We start from the raw sequence: 17981 nt of genomic DNA on the forward strand, positions 1-17981 counted from the left end.
AATCCCTGAATGATACCCATGATACCAAAATTTACAGCTCATGCATTTATTCCCCAGGAAGATCCTCAGATATTTGCTCCACCAAGACGAAAGAGCAAATCAAGAAAAAAGGATCCTGAAAACAGCGGCTCTAATCCTGGTTGGAAGTGATAAGAAGTCCCAGTAGAAGAGCTATACATTAGATTTAAAGGCCAAGTCCAGTAGCTATGTGATTTGAGTAAGTTATTTAACCACTCTCAGTGGTTAAAGAGTACAAGAGTACTATTTCACAAGGGTAACTGTGAGGAGTAAATGAGATAATATATGTAAGTTATTCAGAACAGTATGTGGCACATAGTAAATACTCAATAAATATTAACATTTGTGATTACTATTTGGCTTTTCAAAATTACATAACCAAGTTACTTCAATAAATATAAAGAGTAAGTTAAAAATAATACATGTGATACGTTATAAGGCTCTGAATAAAATCAGCTATATGAAGCGAAGTTTATTTATGGAAGGGTCTTGTTTTAGGCAGTACAGTTGTGTTTATTACATTAAAAAACTGTGAACATGCCGGGTTTTGCTTCTTGGGAAGAACTGGGAAACTTTGTAAATAAACTGAGGGATCTTTCCAGAGGAAAAGATTAAGATCCTAAATTATTCTCCAAAAGATTCAAAGTCATTAAAACTTATCTAGGTGTATTGAGTTAGCCTAGAGCCAAGGACACAGAAGGGCCCTCTATCTCCTAATATGAAATCAGTATAAAGAAACAAGATGGTACTATGGGCAGGCTAGACTAGTAGGCAGAAAATAATGACAGTTCTGGCTTCATGAGAACTCAGACACAAGAACCTGTCTCGAGGAAGTCATCCTAGTTATAAGCTTTTACTCTCTAGGATAGGTGATTTAGTTTCTAGTAACAGCTTTATCATTGAAAATGCAAGATAATTTTGGAGTGGGGCACACTTGGCTAAGTGGAACAAGATAAGGGCTTTTTCTTATGCCTTAAATTACCAGTGAAGTATGGTGGTGTTGGAAGAAAATGAAAAAGGAGGCTTGGCATCAGATACTTTGCTTTAGACATAACAGGTAACAACATCAAGTAGAAAATTGTCTTCTAAGACCCCTGCCGGGATGTCTGTTGCTCTGTACAGGCCTCTGTGGGTACCACAGGCATCTGGATTTGGCAACAGAAATAAAGATGTGTCACATTATTCTCAAAGTACCAGCATAACACTAGTTATGAAGTTCTCTAGTCTCAAGATTTTATCAGAAATTAGGGAGCAAAAATAATTCTTTGCACATGAGTGAGCTTCGATAAGATTCTTTTGGTAGTAGAAAGACAGACTCCCCAGAAAGAAACTACACTTCATGTTAATTGAGTGCATGAGTTTGGGTTTTATGATTGGGACACTACCTTGAGACACTATTCCAATTACAAACTGTAAGATAGAACATCTTGATTCCATATACTCATCCCTGTTATGAGAAAAATAAGTCAGTTGGCTTTTGAATGTGTCCTGGGCCCTCCCCTGCTTGATATAAGTAGAGAAGCTAGAACTCTACATTCACTTTTTGAGTGGTTTTTTTCACCTGATTTGGTGCTGTCTTTGGACCAGTGCATTCCAGCTTAGGTATTCCACTTCCCCTGTCACCAAAGAAAGATAATGAGTGGTTATTCCTTTCTATCTCATAAGTACATTGAAAGAACCAAAGAAGGCATCACATTGAGCAGCATAAATAATTACAATTTTCTAAGCACTTAATTAGGAATTCAGTGCCATACTAAGACTTTCACATATACTATCCCACTTCATTCAATTTTTACAAAAACTGTCAAAGAGATATTATCTCTAGGTCACAGAGAACTGAACTGAAGCTCAGAGAGGTTATGCAATTTTCCCAGAAACCAGAGCTAGAATTCAAGCTTACACCTCCCTGAAAGCAAAGACAATTATCTAACCCCTTCCTACCTAGAGTTCCTGGGAGAAGGAAACTACATAAATCCCCCATTACTATTTTTATCTTTCAATATCTCAAAGCACTATCCTTGTTCAGGATCCTCTGATTTTCCTGGATCCCCACAAGAGAAGTTTAGCCATATGTATCATTGTGAAATGTCAATTTTTGAGGTCATCGAAAATATTCTTTAACTCAATTTTTAGAAATATGTAAGATATTTAACTCCTAAAAGTTTGGAAATCAGACATAAGAAAAATATTTACACAAAGACTACTATCCTCACATCATCATTTTTATGGGCTTTTCTTCATATAAGTGTGGTTATATGGTTATATTCATCATGTATATTTAAAAACTTTGCTAAGTAGTCTTACTTCTATTTTTTTAAAAATAAGTATTGTTGATGGTCCCTTACTGGTCCTGCTTCCATGAATGGCCATGACCAGGTAGAAAAAGAAAGGAGAACCAGGTAGTGTGGGGAGTGGTCATCTTTCCAATATTCCATTTATATATAGAACTAATAGGCAAGCACAGAGTCACTAGTACGGTTAGAAGTCGTCAGCATGGGACAGGGGAGGAACAAGTGGGGAGTTGGAGTGTCATTAAAAAAATATAGCCACCCTCCCTCCAAAAATTGGAATGCCTGGGGGCATATTTCCTTTTTTTAAAAAGGAAAATGGCTTCATAATATTACTTTGGCTTGTAACGCCTGAAGTGTTTTAGCCAACCTCATAATAAAAGGTATTTTATTTCAAACTGTTTATTATTATAATTCTGTAATGAATACCTTAATATGTATATATTTAAATATATTTTCGATTTTGTACTTGGAATGCTAAAAAATTTCAACTCATTAATGATGCCAAAGTGAATATATAATCTACAATATATTCGTTTTCATACCAATATATAAAAAGTCTTTTTTAATTAGTCAGCATTTATGTATTAATACTATTATCATAAGGTCCTGGTTCTATGCTAAGAGCTATAGCAATATGGTTATATGAATAGACCTATTTCGCCAGTATTCTACAAGCTAATATCCTCAGGGCTTTTCATAATCATGAATAACCATGAAAATCATACAAGAAAGTTTTATAAAATGAGAAACATGACTTTCAGCCCTGCCATCTAATCTCCTTTACCTACCCAGAGTTTAATGAGCCTCTAGGCACAGGAGCTGGTCTTTATATTCACATCTATAGCAAAACGCCCCGAGGAACTCTGAAGTGTGTGCTATGAATAGACCAGTTTCCAGGTCCTATCTTCACACCTTGGTTTTCAGATATTTCATGAGGGACCGTGGGCATGTGATGACAAGCAGTGCCATGAGTAACAAAGGAGCCCATTGCTGCTTTAGAATAGGGGAGACAGGTTAATTCTTTGTCGAATCTCTACATAGTGTCCTCTTTCTCATTCCAATTACCCAGGAAGTGATGGCATTTTCTCATCCACAGCCTTTCAACACATGCTGACATGTATTTAGGACATTGCTTGGTGTCTGAGTCGTAACCATACTGTGCTCAAAAATTCTCATGGAAATTCAAAGTAACAAAGACATACAGGAGACTGAGACTTAAAACGTTCTAGACTTAGACAAGACCCATTTAAAAACCAGAGGAAAAACTAAGGTAGAAAAAGAAAGATTCTTTTTCAATCAAAAAATTTATTTAAATCCAGAAATAAAATAATAGCTGAAATAGAAATGGTCATAATATAGAATCTCAGTATTAACCAATATCTTTATTGTACTAATGAGGAAGCGAATTCCCTAGAAAATGCAGTAACTTGCCTAAACTAGTTTGTGTTTTTTTCCTTCATTAGTCCTCTGTGTAATTAAGGAATGACTGAGGATAGAGACTGGCTACCATCTACTAACCAAGTCATCCTCTACACTAGGGTGTTTTTTAAAATCTTCTGCAATAGATACTCTATGGTGAACATTAACATTTGGCACAAAGAACCCCATATTTTGCTCCCACAGGTCCATACACATGATGCCCCCCTAGATCTCCTTGTCACCTTCTAATCTTGCTCCCTTCAAGCTCCTAACAAACCAGTAAAACAATTCATCACTGCATATGAGTTTGTAACTCAGGCGACTTCTTTGTCCATACAAAGTAGATGATCAAGCAAACCAGCTAAAGCTCTTCCACACTTCCCATTGGGAGCACTTCCACTGAACACTATTTTAGAGGGCTGTTCATGAGAAGGGCTGTCCTGCAACCACACTCTATTTTTTGGCTTGCACCAATATACCAGAGCGACATCTTCATGAGTCAAACACAGTTTATTTGTATATTTGTCTTCTTTTCTATCAAATGATCATAAGGAACTCCCCATAGGGCTGCAGCTGTGAACTAAGGGATGGTCATCAGTGCTACAACAGTGAGTGACAGGGCCACCTGTTCATGGAGCTGAACTGTGACTTCTTAACCTAATTGCAGAAGTTCTATAACTTCTTGCAATGGATTGCTTCTGGGTCCACTAAATCTTAGAGTTGGTGGATCTGACAGCATGTAGTTCATGAACACTGCTGCTGACAGACTCACTTGATGCCCTGTGATTATATAACTGGTTTGTACCAGGATCCAGCATCATTCCAGCAGCTACTTCTTGAATAGTGTATAGTTATTTTTTGCAGATGGCATGGCCTTGCTCCAGAACCTAAGGGGTGTGTACAGTAACTCCTATTGGGGCCTGCCAGAGACACCACATGGCAACTTTGCTCAGTACAAATATCTCTAATAACATGGGATCAGCTGAGCCATATGGCTCAAGTGAAAAAGCAGCAGCCTCAACTAACTGCAGAGGATGTTCTTGCTCTGAGGCTCATGCAATGGAAGTAGCCTTCAGCATCGCTCAATAAACAGATGAAAGCAGTTTTGACAATTGCAGGACATGCTACTTGTGAAACCCAAAGAATCCTGGTTATCAGCTCAGATGGTCCTCCAGATTCAGGAAATTATATCTGTTTAAAAGATGCCAAGGAGGGCCTCTGAATTTCACACTTTGGTACATATTGGTGATTAACAGACACAAAGCTGTAATTTCTCTCGTCAGTGCATTGGTGGTGCTTTGCGCCGCCACCCAATTCCACAAGCCTTCTAATTATTTCAATAAAATTCCAGTTAGACTGCATAAGCCAACATCTCCCCTCCCACTTATATTCCATCTCAGTTCTTCACAGGCAAGTTCCCTGCTGCAGCATCACGCCAGGAGACATTGACTCTTCCCCTAAATTCAGTGATGGTATCCTCATTGTCATTTGGCCAGTGAATGATTTAACTCCAGAATCCTATGCTTTAAAGTAAACTTTCTAGAATGATTCCCTAGCAGCAGAGTCTGAGATGGGGTTTTTATGGAAATGATTTATTAAAAGAATGTTCTCAAAAGAAAGCTGTTAGAAAGATAGGAAATCAGGATAGAGCAGAGAAATAAGCTAAGCAAAGATGTAATTATGCTGAAATCCGGCATTAAATTGATTTCCTGGAGAGCTCTAGAACACATATAGACCTACAAAGTTGTCCCATTTTGAGGAAAAATAGTCATATTTTTGAACCCTTATATTTGTCACACATTGGCTGTGGACCACCCAAGGAAAGTGGGCATAATCTTCCAGACATTTCTACATAGCGAGGCTCATGTCAACTAAGGAGAGTTCTTAGGAAGTGGATGTAGGTGTGAGGCTATCCCAGCCAACATTTTCAGCAACTGGAATATGGGGCACCAGCCTGGCATAAGATGTCTCAATGGGCCAGTAAAAGAGTCTGCTGTAGAAATGATGATTTTCTAAGCACTCATCACTGTGCTATACTCACAAGTCAAATAATTAACTAAGCTCCTGGCCATCTGTCTTAGGCTAACACATGTCACCTTCACCACACTTCTCAAATACAACTCATTGAATGTGTTCTTGGGTACATCCTGGTATCAAACATCTTTAGCACCTGCCACAATGAGAGAACACGTCTCTTCATCCAGCATGGTGCACAACTATGAGTCATGGCAGGTAATCACAAAGAAATTTTATTTTATTGCCCTCTCCCTTTTAAATGTGTTCAGTGAGGTGATCTTTTCAATTGCTTCTAAGTGTAAACTCAGGGAGACCCTAGGACTTTTCTTCCCCTTCTTAGGCAGGGTAATATCCTGCCTAATATCCAATGCAACAGTCAAATTTACAAACTTCCGGTAAAGTTCAAGACTCTCCCCTTCCTCAGTTTGGCTCCCTAGATTTAGGAAAATGGAAGTATAATTGGTTTCTCTTCCTGGGTTGGTGCTGAGAAGGGAGGAGAGGTAAGAAAATAAGGCAGCAATGTTTTGTTGTACTCTCTGGGCTAAGTATATATAAGACCTGATTCTCGCTGGGGGCACTTTCAAGAGTTTTTAAAAATATGCTGAAATTGTCTTATCTGCAATTTTCTTGAACTTGACAAACAAATTCATTTCAGGTAGCCACTCATTCCTTTGTCAGCGCCCAGGAGTAACGTCAGTTTCTGTTGGATGAAGAATGTTCAGCTCTCTGTGCATGCCTCCCATGAATCAAATTCCAGCTCACTATCCTGCATCTGGCCCATGGGAAATATTCACTCGTTCTTTCTCCCGAACTCTGGGAATGTAGGATGTTCCTGATGCTATAGTAACAGTCCTTTGCCCCATCCCAAAGCAGGGGGCTAATCAAGTCTTGTCCTTTAGATTTCTCAAGCAGTTGTTAGAAACAGACTGTTGTGTCCTCCAAACCACAGAGGATGCCTGTTAAGACCTGACCATTGAAGCCAGTCATTAAGTTTGATTTACAAGGCAGGGACTTTCCTCATTTCATTTCCGGTAAGTAACAGGATTCACGGCACACCGAGAGCTTTCTCCAAATTTCTCTTTACAAAGCTCCTCTTCATTTTCACTTTTTCTGATTTGTTTGATAAACACTTCACTTTGAATATGATGGTCTCTATACCTCAGCACTTCTGTCATTCTTTCATTTTAACATATTGTCACGTCCAGTTTTTAGGTCTCACCTCTGCAGCTCTCTCTCGAAACTGAGATTCAAAATCATGCCCTTTCTCTAGTTCTCTATAGGACTTTCCACCCACCTATTTCATCTCTCTTAAGCCCAGTCCTAAATAACTGACTAAATAGTTGGCTATGCTCAGGAGATATTGAATTTGCTCACATTTAGTGCCCAAGTTACATAAAATCAATTCCAGGCTGTCAATTATTGTTTGCACAATCTTAAGTAAGTTACTTTGCCTTACTAACCCCCATCTCTAAAATACTTGACATGGAAAATTATAGAAATGATTAAATGATATAATAGTTATAAAACGTCAGGTACATAGTAGAGGCTCAACACATATTAGGGGCTCTTCCCCTTACACATGATTTTTTTACACATTGGTAACTGGAAGTTCTGTCATTTATAATCTGGTCACATCTAATTATCTTTTTCCTTGCCATCTCCCATACAGCAATTGGAAATCAATAGCCTATTTTCAGGAGTGACATCACCAAGATGGGAAAGTAAGAAACCCAGCCTCCATCCCTCCTCATTTGACAGCTATGCATGAACAAAATCAGCTCTAAGAGAGCTCAGGAGTCCATTTAAGAATTCACAACAACACAGTGGAACAATAATAATAATAAAAACCCTGAGAATAACTGTACAGTAAGGGAAGGAAAAACTGCTTCATTTTATCTGCATCATCCCACCCTCAGGCTGGCATTGCTCAGTGCCAAGAGGGAGCGTCCCAGCTAGAAAGAGTTCCCCTCACCAAGAAAGAAAGAGAAGGGTGAGCTTCCCCAGCCTTTTGAGGACAGCAGAAAGGACCCACTTTGCTTTCACCTTTCTTAAAGACTGGCAAAACTGAGATATATGAAGATGGCTAGGAACAAGGAAGAGGGACAGGACAACCTGTATCTGTCACACAGTGGGGGGAATCCAAGCTCCTAATAACTTACCAAGAAAAAAAGAGAGAAGACTAGAATAAAATAAGAAATAAAAGAGGAGACATAACTGATAGCAGAGATATGCAAAGGTTCATAAGAGACAACTAGGAACAATTATACACCAACAAAAACGACAATCTAAAAGGTATGGATAAATTCCTAGAAACATAAAATCTATCGAGATTGAATCATGAAGAAATAGAATCTCCAACGAGACCAATAACAAGTAAAAAGATTGCATTGGTAATCAAAAACCACCCAACAACAACAACAACACAAAAAAAAAACCCAAGGCCATATGCTTCACTGGTGAATTCTACCAAACATTTAAAGAATTATTGGTCAATTCTCGGCCTTTTGGCTAAGATCAAGTATAGTTTCTGTACTTATCAGTTTAAAGAATTATTGCCAATCCTTCTCAAACTCTTCCAAAACATTAAAGAGGAGGAGGGGACACTCCCAAACTATTTATGAGGCTAGAATTATCCTGATATCAAAGCCAGATAAGGATACTACCAAAAAAAAAAAAAATGAAAACCACAGGTCAATATCACTGATGAATACAGATACAAAAATCTTCAATCAAGTGGGATTTTTCCCTAAGCAGTCTTTAAAAAGAACAAAGCTGAAGGCATCATGAGGTGAAGGGTTAAAGAAGTACGAATTAGTAGTTGATAGATGGTCACAGGGATGGGGAGCACAGCACAGGGAATGCAGTCAGCATTAATGTAGTGGCTTGGCAGAGGGCCAGACGAGAGAAAGAACAATTAGGGGGATCGTTTTATAAACTATGTGAATGTCTAACCAATGTGCTGTGTACTTGAAACTGATAATAAAGTTAAATTTTAAAAAAAGTCAAAAAATAACAGGTGTTGGCAAGGATGTGGAGGACAGAAAACCCTTTTACACTGTTGATGAGACTGTAAATTTGCGGTACCACTATGGAAAACAGTATGCAGGTTCCTCAAAACATTAAAAATAGAACTACCACATGATCCAGCAATCCTACTCCTGGGCATATTTCAAAAGGAAATGAAGACACTATCTCAATGAAATATCTGCACTCTCATGTCCATTACAGCATTGTTTATAATAGCCAAGACATGGAAACAACCTAAGTGTCCATCAAGGGATGAATGGATAAAGACAATGTTGTAAATTTCTAATGGAAAATTAGGAAAAAGAAGGAAATCTTATCATTGGTGATAACATGGATAGACCGTGAGGGCATTATGCTAAGTGAAATAGTTCAAACAGAGAAAGATAAGTACTATATAATCTCTGCTATATGTGAAATCTAAAAATGTTGAACTTAATGAAGCAGAGTAAAACAGTGGTTGCCAGGGGCTGAGAAGTAGAGAAAACGAGGCGATGTCAGTCAGAGGGTAGAAATTCCTAGTTACAAGAGAAATGAATCTGTTCTGGGACTGATTCCTTTTAAGAGAAGTCAATCAGTTCTAATGTACAGCATGGTGACTATAGTTAACGACAATGCATTATCGACTTGAAAGTTGCTATGAGAGTACATCTTAAATGTCCTCACCATAAAAACAAACAAAAAAAATGGTAATTAGGTGAGGAATGTGTTAACAAATTTTATTGTTGTAAACATTTCAAATATATATACATATATCAAATCATCACATCTTACACCTTAAACTTATACAATGTTGTATGTCAGTTATATCTCAATAAAGCTGGAAGAAAAAATAACTATTATATTTTCAAGGAGAGACTGATGGATTTGAAACTACATGCAAAAAGCTCTAAATCCAAGGTGAATGAATGATTCAGAGTCACTGAAACAGGACCAGCTACATAATTTTCAGGACATAATGCAAACATATGAGGCCCTTTGTTTAAATATCATGAAGAATCACAAGATATCAAAGCAGAGTGTTAAACCAAGCACAGAGCCCTAGTTAACACCAGGCTCTGTGAAGCTGGCCCTTCAGAGAGGTCTGAACTCTGTGACCGGACCCTTCCTCCTGTCTCTCATCTTCCCTGTACTGGCAAAAGTTACACATACAAATGAAATAAACGTGTCCAGCTTCAACTTAATTGAAGCTGATATGGAAAAAGCTTAAAGAGTGAGATGACCCTCCCCTACCCTCTTCTACAGATAGATGGAGTTTTACTTGGTTACCTGCTAAGCCCTATTCAGCTGACAGGCAGTGTCAGGAGGCAAATTCTTTGCAGACCTTGCTATTGTTTAAATGTCTCTATCAATTTCAGGCAGCTTATAACTAGAGCAACTTGAGGTCTCTGCTGTTCCAAAAAAAAAAAAAAAAAGAAGAAGAAGGAAAAAGGAGGAAGAAGGAAGGAGAGGAGGAGGAGGAGGAGGGGGAGGGGAGGGGGAGGAGGAGGAGGAAAGACAGGGAGAGAAAGAAAAGGAAAAAGAATTAGGGCGAGGAGGCAGACAGCTGTAGGCCTCGCCAAAACACAAGCTGGCGTTCCTAAAAGATTCATGTCCTAACTACACAAGAGGAATCCTAATGTTCATCACCTGGGTGTCAAAACATGAGAAATACCTAGATCCTTCCAACTTGGCCACCACCATAGAATATGGGACATCGATTAATGATGAATCATAGTTTCGTTATCTCTAGATAAAGGCATGAAAGTGTGACAAACACTGAAACCCTATGTTTTCATTTTGTACTTATATCTGAGCAGTTTTATTAAAAGTGTGATCTAGAATATTTTGTACACTGAAAGCATGCAATAGAAAAAAATTATAAGTCACCAGATTTTGTATCTCAACATTAGACTAGATCTTTGAATTCCTCTGGCATGAGGTTAATCTTTTGGGTGTCATAAACCAAACGCACATTATTTTGCAGAGTTCTCAAGAGTTTTACGAAGTTTACAGAAATCCTTGAATCCTAAAACATCCTCACAGGATATGGGCTACATATAGTATAACCTCCCTAAGTTTTCTCATTAGCAAAATAGAAGTAAAGTGGTACAATATGAATGAACCTTGAGGATATTATGCTAAGTGAAATAAGCCGGGCACAGAAAAAAAAAAAAAAATACCGTATGAATCCACTTATATAAGGTATCTAAAATAGTCAATTTCATAGAATTAAAGAGTGAAAGAACACTTGTGATGGGCCTAGGGGGTTTGGAAATGAGGAGTTATTAATCAATGGAAATAGAGCTAGATAGTCTACCAGTTCAGCACGATGAATAAGGTCTAGACATCTGCAGTACAACGTCGAACCTATGGTCAATAATAATGTATTATACACTTAAAAATTTATTAAGAAGATAGATCTTATATTAAGTGGTCTTACTACAATAAAATCAAATGAAAATGATAATAATAATGATACCTACTTTATAAGATTATTACCAGTACTGAACAAGATAACCTAAGAAAAGTGCTTAAAAGGCACATAACAGACTTCCCTCATCTTCTTTCAAACCTTCGCATTACAATGAATGGTCAGTGTTGAGTGCACTGCTGGACCTCCCTTCAGGCTCATTCTTCAGCTACTGGGAGAGCTGGCAGCTGACAGCAATCAGGAGATTCCCTTCCTAGAACAGAGCCTCCCTGCCCTGCCCCAGCCAAGATCAAGAATCCTCTCTGGGAACAGTCTCAGTCCAATGACTGGCACTTGCAAACACATAAAAGCCTGGCTCCATCACTTCCTTTCAGTGCAACTGTTAAGAGCACGTCCACCATCGAGGCTTCTGTGAAATTGGCTGAGTCCTTTGTTAGAATGGACCAAAATTTAACTCTGTCCCACCCTGCTTCCTTCATGCTCCCACAAGGGCTTCTCTAATAAACTTCTTGCATGCAAGTCTCCAATTTAGAGTTTGCTCTGGAAAATCTGGTCTGTGACTATATTACATCCAGAGCCACATAAAGCTAAGATATGTTAAGTCCATGCCCAACAGGTCAATTCCCAAGAAAGTGGTTGGATTACTACAACCAGGTGTGGGGAGGATGGCAAGTAAATTCAAGCTCCTGAGAGGCTGCAGAGATGGCAGATGACAGAGGGGCTAGATGTACGAACTGTCCTTCAAGAGCAAGATTTCAGTCCGTAAGAAAAATGAACTGGCAGTTGGTAGCCTCAGGCATGATTGATCCAGATACCTAGGCAAGGCAGGTGAGTTAGGTATAGGAGAACAAGAAATAAAAAGAGAGAACAGCTGCTACATCGTCAGGCAGCCTGCCTCATGCAGAGGGCTAAATGTTGGGAATGGAAAGCAAGGCAGAATACAGTAAGCAGAATGGCTAGAGAAGGTGAGTCCCGGAGCTCTAGATCTACCATCTATCCTGCTAGGGGGATTATTCCACTAAGTTTAGGCAGAGCCTGTAAAGGACAGCATCATGAAACTCTGGGACTAAAGGACTGATGGCAGCAACTGGGTTTTAAACCTCAGCAGGACTTGATATTTGTGAAGATAGATGTCCCTAAGATATAAGGCTGTGTGGTTCTTTCTATGCCCACTCCCTCCTGTGCTCAAACAAAATCTTAGCCAAATACCTTGACATTCTACTGCTCTTTCCTCTGACCAATCTTAAAATTATCATCGTTTGTTATTGGTGTGAAGTCTTCCTTTACTGTGACTCCTTTTGTTTGGCTCTTTGATGTCTCAACATAGCTTAATAGATACTTAATACTTTATTAACTTAATAAAGCAATAAATAAAAATATAAATGAGATTGGCTGAACCTAAGAAGGTAGGATTGATGGCACATGCCCCCATTCACCTCCTAAATAAATATTCTGAACAAATTATGGTTTAGAAATAAAAACTTCCATCCCATATCTTGCCTCTCTGACCTTTGCCCTAATTTGAAGATATTTGTCCTGAGAGGTCTTCTCCAAGAGTTTTTTTGCAAGTAGCCCTCAGCATTCTGTGACATTCATTTTGCCATCTTGGTACTTGGAAAACTGAGAACAAAAAAGCAAATGCCACGCATCAATCAGAGAAAAAATAAAGACAGTATTTCATGACAAAAGGACCTAGTTTTCCATCGGTGACTTTATTTAGTTAAGAAATGTAGATGTCTAAAGAACATAAGACAGAAATTATAAACTTTGAATCCAGGTCACTGTTATCTAAGTGTCCAGATAGCTCACCATGCATAACATATTATGATGACTCTGAAATAGACAGCTAAAGGCACAGACATTATTTCCAGAAAGCTGTTTTTTTTTTTTTTTTTTTAAGGTTACCCAAAGGGAGTATAGGCCCACAAAAACCATATATTTCTCTCTTGGCCATCTCCAGTTTGGCCATTAGCACACCAAATGTATCATATTAATTATCATTTTATAAAGGATAGATTTTACTCTAGAAGTTTGGATAAAAATCGGGAACTTTCAGAATGAAAACATGGTTATAACTTTAAATTTGTAAGGTTCAGCCGGGTTTTAATTACATTCTATTATCAAACAATATATTCTGATGTGGGCTTTGAGTGTTATCTTAGTGTTCGATTGTTATGTTAGCATTTGGGAAGAATATGCAGAAAGATATTTAATGGTCAGTCATCTAGTTTCCATAAAAATAATTTTTCCTAAACACCCATGACTCATTTCCAATGCTCTACTCTTTCTTTAGAGATAGACATACTTAGTAAGACTTCTGGAAGAGGGATTCAATATCAGAAAAGTTACTGCTGCCTCATGCCTAATCTTCATTCCACAATATCAGCTTTATTAATAAATGACAGAATTCATACGTCGTCTCCATTTACTCATACTGTTGTCTTATCTGTCAGTTGGCTTTAAATTCAGGTGAGAAAGAAAAGTACTTATTATCCAGCCCCCTCAAATCCTACCATTAAATATAAGATACTGGTTCTGGATAGGTGACATGTGAGAGAAAATGTTAAACAGTTTGGAACTGTAGCCAAAGAGTGACATTTCAACAGAGTCCATGTAGGGTATTTAAAAAATAATAATAATAATAATAATAATAATAATAATAATCACTAGACTTAGATCTGGAAAACCTAGATGCTAATCACAGTATTCCCTTTGTCAATTTTGTCTCTACTCTAAGTGAGAGAGAGAACAAATGAGGTAAAAAATATTTCAATCTTGGAACTGAATGACTTCTATGTTTCTGTTCAGCTTCAATATTTTATAGTCCCAAGGCAAGCTGCCATTCAGCCTGCTTATTTCTTTTGATAATGGCTGGATTCTTCTTACCTCCTCTTCCCAACAGTTCTCAAAATCTAGGTAGACAAGTTGCACCACCCAGGAACTTCTTGCCCATTGCCAAGACATCTTGCATTGGTCTTTCTACACATTCTCTTATTCTGTCTGCATCCTCTCTCTTCTGTACTTCTAAAAAATCTCTCAGTCTAAAACATGAGAGGGAGAGCAAGCCTTTGCCCTGGAGTTGGGCCTGGCATGCCTATGGTTTGAAAGCGATTGTACTGTGAAGGTCTTAGTAAGCAAAATTTCAAAATATTTCCAAAAGATTCTCGATGTTTCCTGGGAAGGTACATTAAAGCTGTGAAACCAAGAAGAAATACACATTTGAAAATGTCCAGTCACCTCTCAAATATGACTCATATTGTGATGAAGTCTTTTTCTAGCTACTCAGTGTTCCCTAGTGAATATGATGGCTAGGGAAGTAAGGAATGTGAGAGAGGAAGAAATAGAAAAGGCAAGGAAGGACAAAAGAAAGGAAAGAGGAAGGAAGAGGGAAATAAAGAGAGGAGGAAGAAAGAAAAAAGGGAAGGAAGGAAGGAGGAAGGAAGGGAACGAGGGAGGGAGGGAGGGAGGGAGGGAGGGAGGGAGGGAGGAAGGAAGGAAGGAAGGAAGGAAGGAAGGAAGGAAACATTTACATTATTAGGGGCCAAGCATTAATCTGGGTGCATTCACATACCTTGGTTCATTTAAGATTAAGCCTAGAATGTAGCATTAAAATTCTCAGCACCATAGTCATCTACTCTACCAGCTGCTTGATTTCTGATTTTCTATTCCAAATGATGCCTCCTAGAGCATGAGGCTGGTACTTTCTCTGAGAGAAGACCCGCATATTCTTAGCAGGTAAATTTGGCGTTACTGTTTGAGTTCTCTTCCAAGTGCTCAGCCAGTCTTCTCAATTGGAGCAAAACTGAGCAGACTGGTAACAAAGGCTCATTGTTCCACAGTCCCAGAACTAACTCCTAATGGCCTTATGACTTTCCAAGTAATTTCTATCTGATGGAGGTAGAGAGGAGAATGGAGGAGAGTGAGGAAGGGGAGGGAGAGGCGGCCTTACAGATGACCTTGGAGCAGTGTGAATGATGCCTAATGTTCAGCACTTATAGGCTATCAGACACTAATATACTCTCTGGGCTGAACCGAAGAGGCCCATTACTCTCAACTGCAATTCACCATCTGTGAAGTGAGCTGGTGACTTCAGACAAGACTACAAATTGCACCTGATGCTGAAAAAGACAGGGAGGGGATTATGATATAAAACCAAGGGAAGAGCAGACAGAGACCTAGATTGACCAAAGAACATATGAGGATAAGAGGAAATAAACCTTAGCCTTTAGAATAGCCCCCAAATGACCCTGACCATTCAGAAGATTAAATTTATGGGTCCTAACTGACTATGGAAGTTACCGGGATCAAAGGTTTGGCGTCATTAGGTCTCTCCTAATGTGCACAGCTGGGGCTGACGAAACCCTCCCACCATCAGGCAGCCCCTTTTAGTCTGTTGTCACAATTCATTAGCTTCTTCTGACATTCATTTGACATCATTTCAGGAAAGAAATCTAACCACAGCCCAAAGAAAAGACAGAGACTGAAAAAAAAAATAATAATGCCTGCAGATTTATAGCAGCTCATCGGTTTAAAAAAAAAAAAAAAAAACAATGAAGATGATAATGACAACCGATGATGCTGACCAATAGGGTGCTTTCCTTCCCATTACGAGCAATGCCACTGGCAGATGTGGTTTTAAAAGTGTACATGGAAGTGTGTTTCAATCTGACTCTAATGCTTAGGAGTTATTGTGAGCTAAATTGTGTTCCCCAAAATTCATATGTTGAAGGCCTGATGCCCAATGTGACTATATTTAGAGATAGGGCCTTTTAGGAGGCATTTAAGGTCAAACAAAATCATAAGATTGGAGCACCAATCTGACAGGACTTGTGTCATTATAAGAAAGGGAAGATTCAGTGGAGATCTCTCTCTCTCTCTCTGCTTGCACACAGAGGAAAGGCCATGTGAGGAAACCGAGCGATTAGGGCTATATGTAAGCCAGGAAGACAGGCCTCTCCAGAGATAAACATGCTAGAACCTAGATCTTGGACTTCCAGCCTCCAGACCTATAAGAAAATAAATGTCCATTATTTAAGCCAACCAGTCAGTGGTATCTTGTTACGGCAGCCTGAGCAGACTAATACAGAAGCAATGTTAGCTTAGGCAAGGTATAACGATATCTTAAACAATTTGGGGCCATAGTCAATATTTATTGAATATTGAGAGCTTAGCATGGTGGCTGACACCTAGTCAGTATGGATCTCTCAACACCTTCCCAATGACATTCCAAGCAAAGGGACTGTGTTGCATAGCCCTGATCTTCTGCCTAAACTGAAGACTCCAGGTACTAGGAATCTATTGGAGCTGGCCCCCTGGGACACACAGCAGAGGCCTTTCCAGTATAACTTAAGAAATAGAAAAAAGAATTCTCATTCACTGAGCACCTTCTATGCACTGGTTTCTGTAATACAAACCTCCCGTGCCCACTGTCTCGTTCTTAGACCAACTTTGTGAAGGAGACAATTGCTGTTTAGAAAAGTTAAGGGGCCTAAGAACACGACAATTAAGCAGTAGTGATGAGAACCCAGATTTCATGATCTGCAGAGTCAGTCATCAAGGATGATCCACATGGCCCCTCCTAGGTAAGCCTAAATACAGAAGACACTCAGCCTGGCACAGTGAACCTGCTCACTTGAAACACACAGGACTAGCAAGAAAAAGAGAGTGGTCTGATCAGATAAAATATGATCAGTCAAGTACTATGGAGAACTTAAAATAATCTCCTCTAAGAATACCTAATGACATGCAAAAAGTATAATGATAAATAAGTGAACAGCAGCACATACAACTATTAAAAAGTATGATTCTATTTGTATGTATGTGTGTGTCTGATATTCACTGGACATTATTTCAGAGAAAAGATACACCTTGGGGTATGCATTTATATATGTAAATATTCATACATATAAAAGGCTAGAAGGAAAGTACAAAAAATATTTATTTTATAGGGACATTTTGTCCTTCCTCACACTTTCAGTGTTTTCTATAATTTTAAATATGTCCTGACTTTTTTATTCACCAAAATTCATACATTAATCAATTTCTTTTGTTTTAACCTAAATTTCTTTTTTCTGTTCTCAGATTTAACCCAGGATATCACATTACACTTAGTGGTCATGTGTCCTTAGGCTTCTCTTGCGTGAGACAGTTTCTCAGACTTTACACATTTTTGACGAACTTAAGGGCTTTGAGTATTGCTCAGGTGTTTTGTAGAATGTCTCTCAGTAGAGATTTGTCTGATGTTTTCTCATTATTCGATTGGGGCTACGTGTTTTGGAGAGGAAAAGCACCGAGGAAAATTTCCATTTGTATCACATTATATCAAGGGTATAAACTATCAACAGAACTTAGCAGTGCTGATTTGAGGTAGCGTTTGTCAGCTTTCACCACTATAAAGATACCCTTCCCTCTGCCACCATGCAGTGCTCTTTGGAAGAAAGTAGTTATGAGAAGCCAGCACTTAGAGAATAGGAAGTTACTTTCCACCTCCTTGAGAGTAGTATCTACATAAACTAATAGGAATTCTGTATAAGTTTTTCTATTTTCCACCATTTATTTATTTGCTTATGTAAATCATTTCTTTATATCAGTATGCACTCACAGATATTTATTTCATACCTTGGGATGTAATTCGACACTACTTTATTTTGTTGCTGAAACTGTTCCAGATTTGACCATTGGGAACTTTTCAGTTGACTCCTGTCCCTTCGATGTATTACATCATTGTGGGTATTTTATTTTGAATTTTTGGAACACTTGTTTACTTCCTGGTACTAAAAGATGCTCCAAACTCATATATT

At 38.5% G+C, this 17981-nt stretch overlaps 1 pseudogene; it reads left to right on the plus strand.

Moving 5' to 3' along the window:
• The first annotated feature begins 8232 nt into the window (after positions 1-8232).
• LOC118603250 lies at positions 8233-8412 on the plus strand (annotated as a pseudogene).
• The last annotated feature ends 9569 nt before the right edge of the window (positions 8413-17981 follow it).

This window comes from Rousettus aegyptiacus, unplaced genomic scaffold (assembly GCF_014176215.1).
Source record: "Rousettus aegyptiacus isolate mRouAeg1 unplaced genomic scaffold, mRouAeg1.p scaffold_m13_p_5, whole genome shotgun sequence".
NCBI classification, from domain to species: Eukaryota; Metazoa; Chordata; class Mammalia; order Chiroptera; family Pteropodidae; genus Rousettus; species Rousettus aegyptiacus.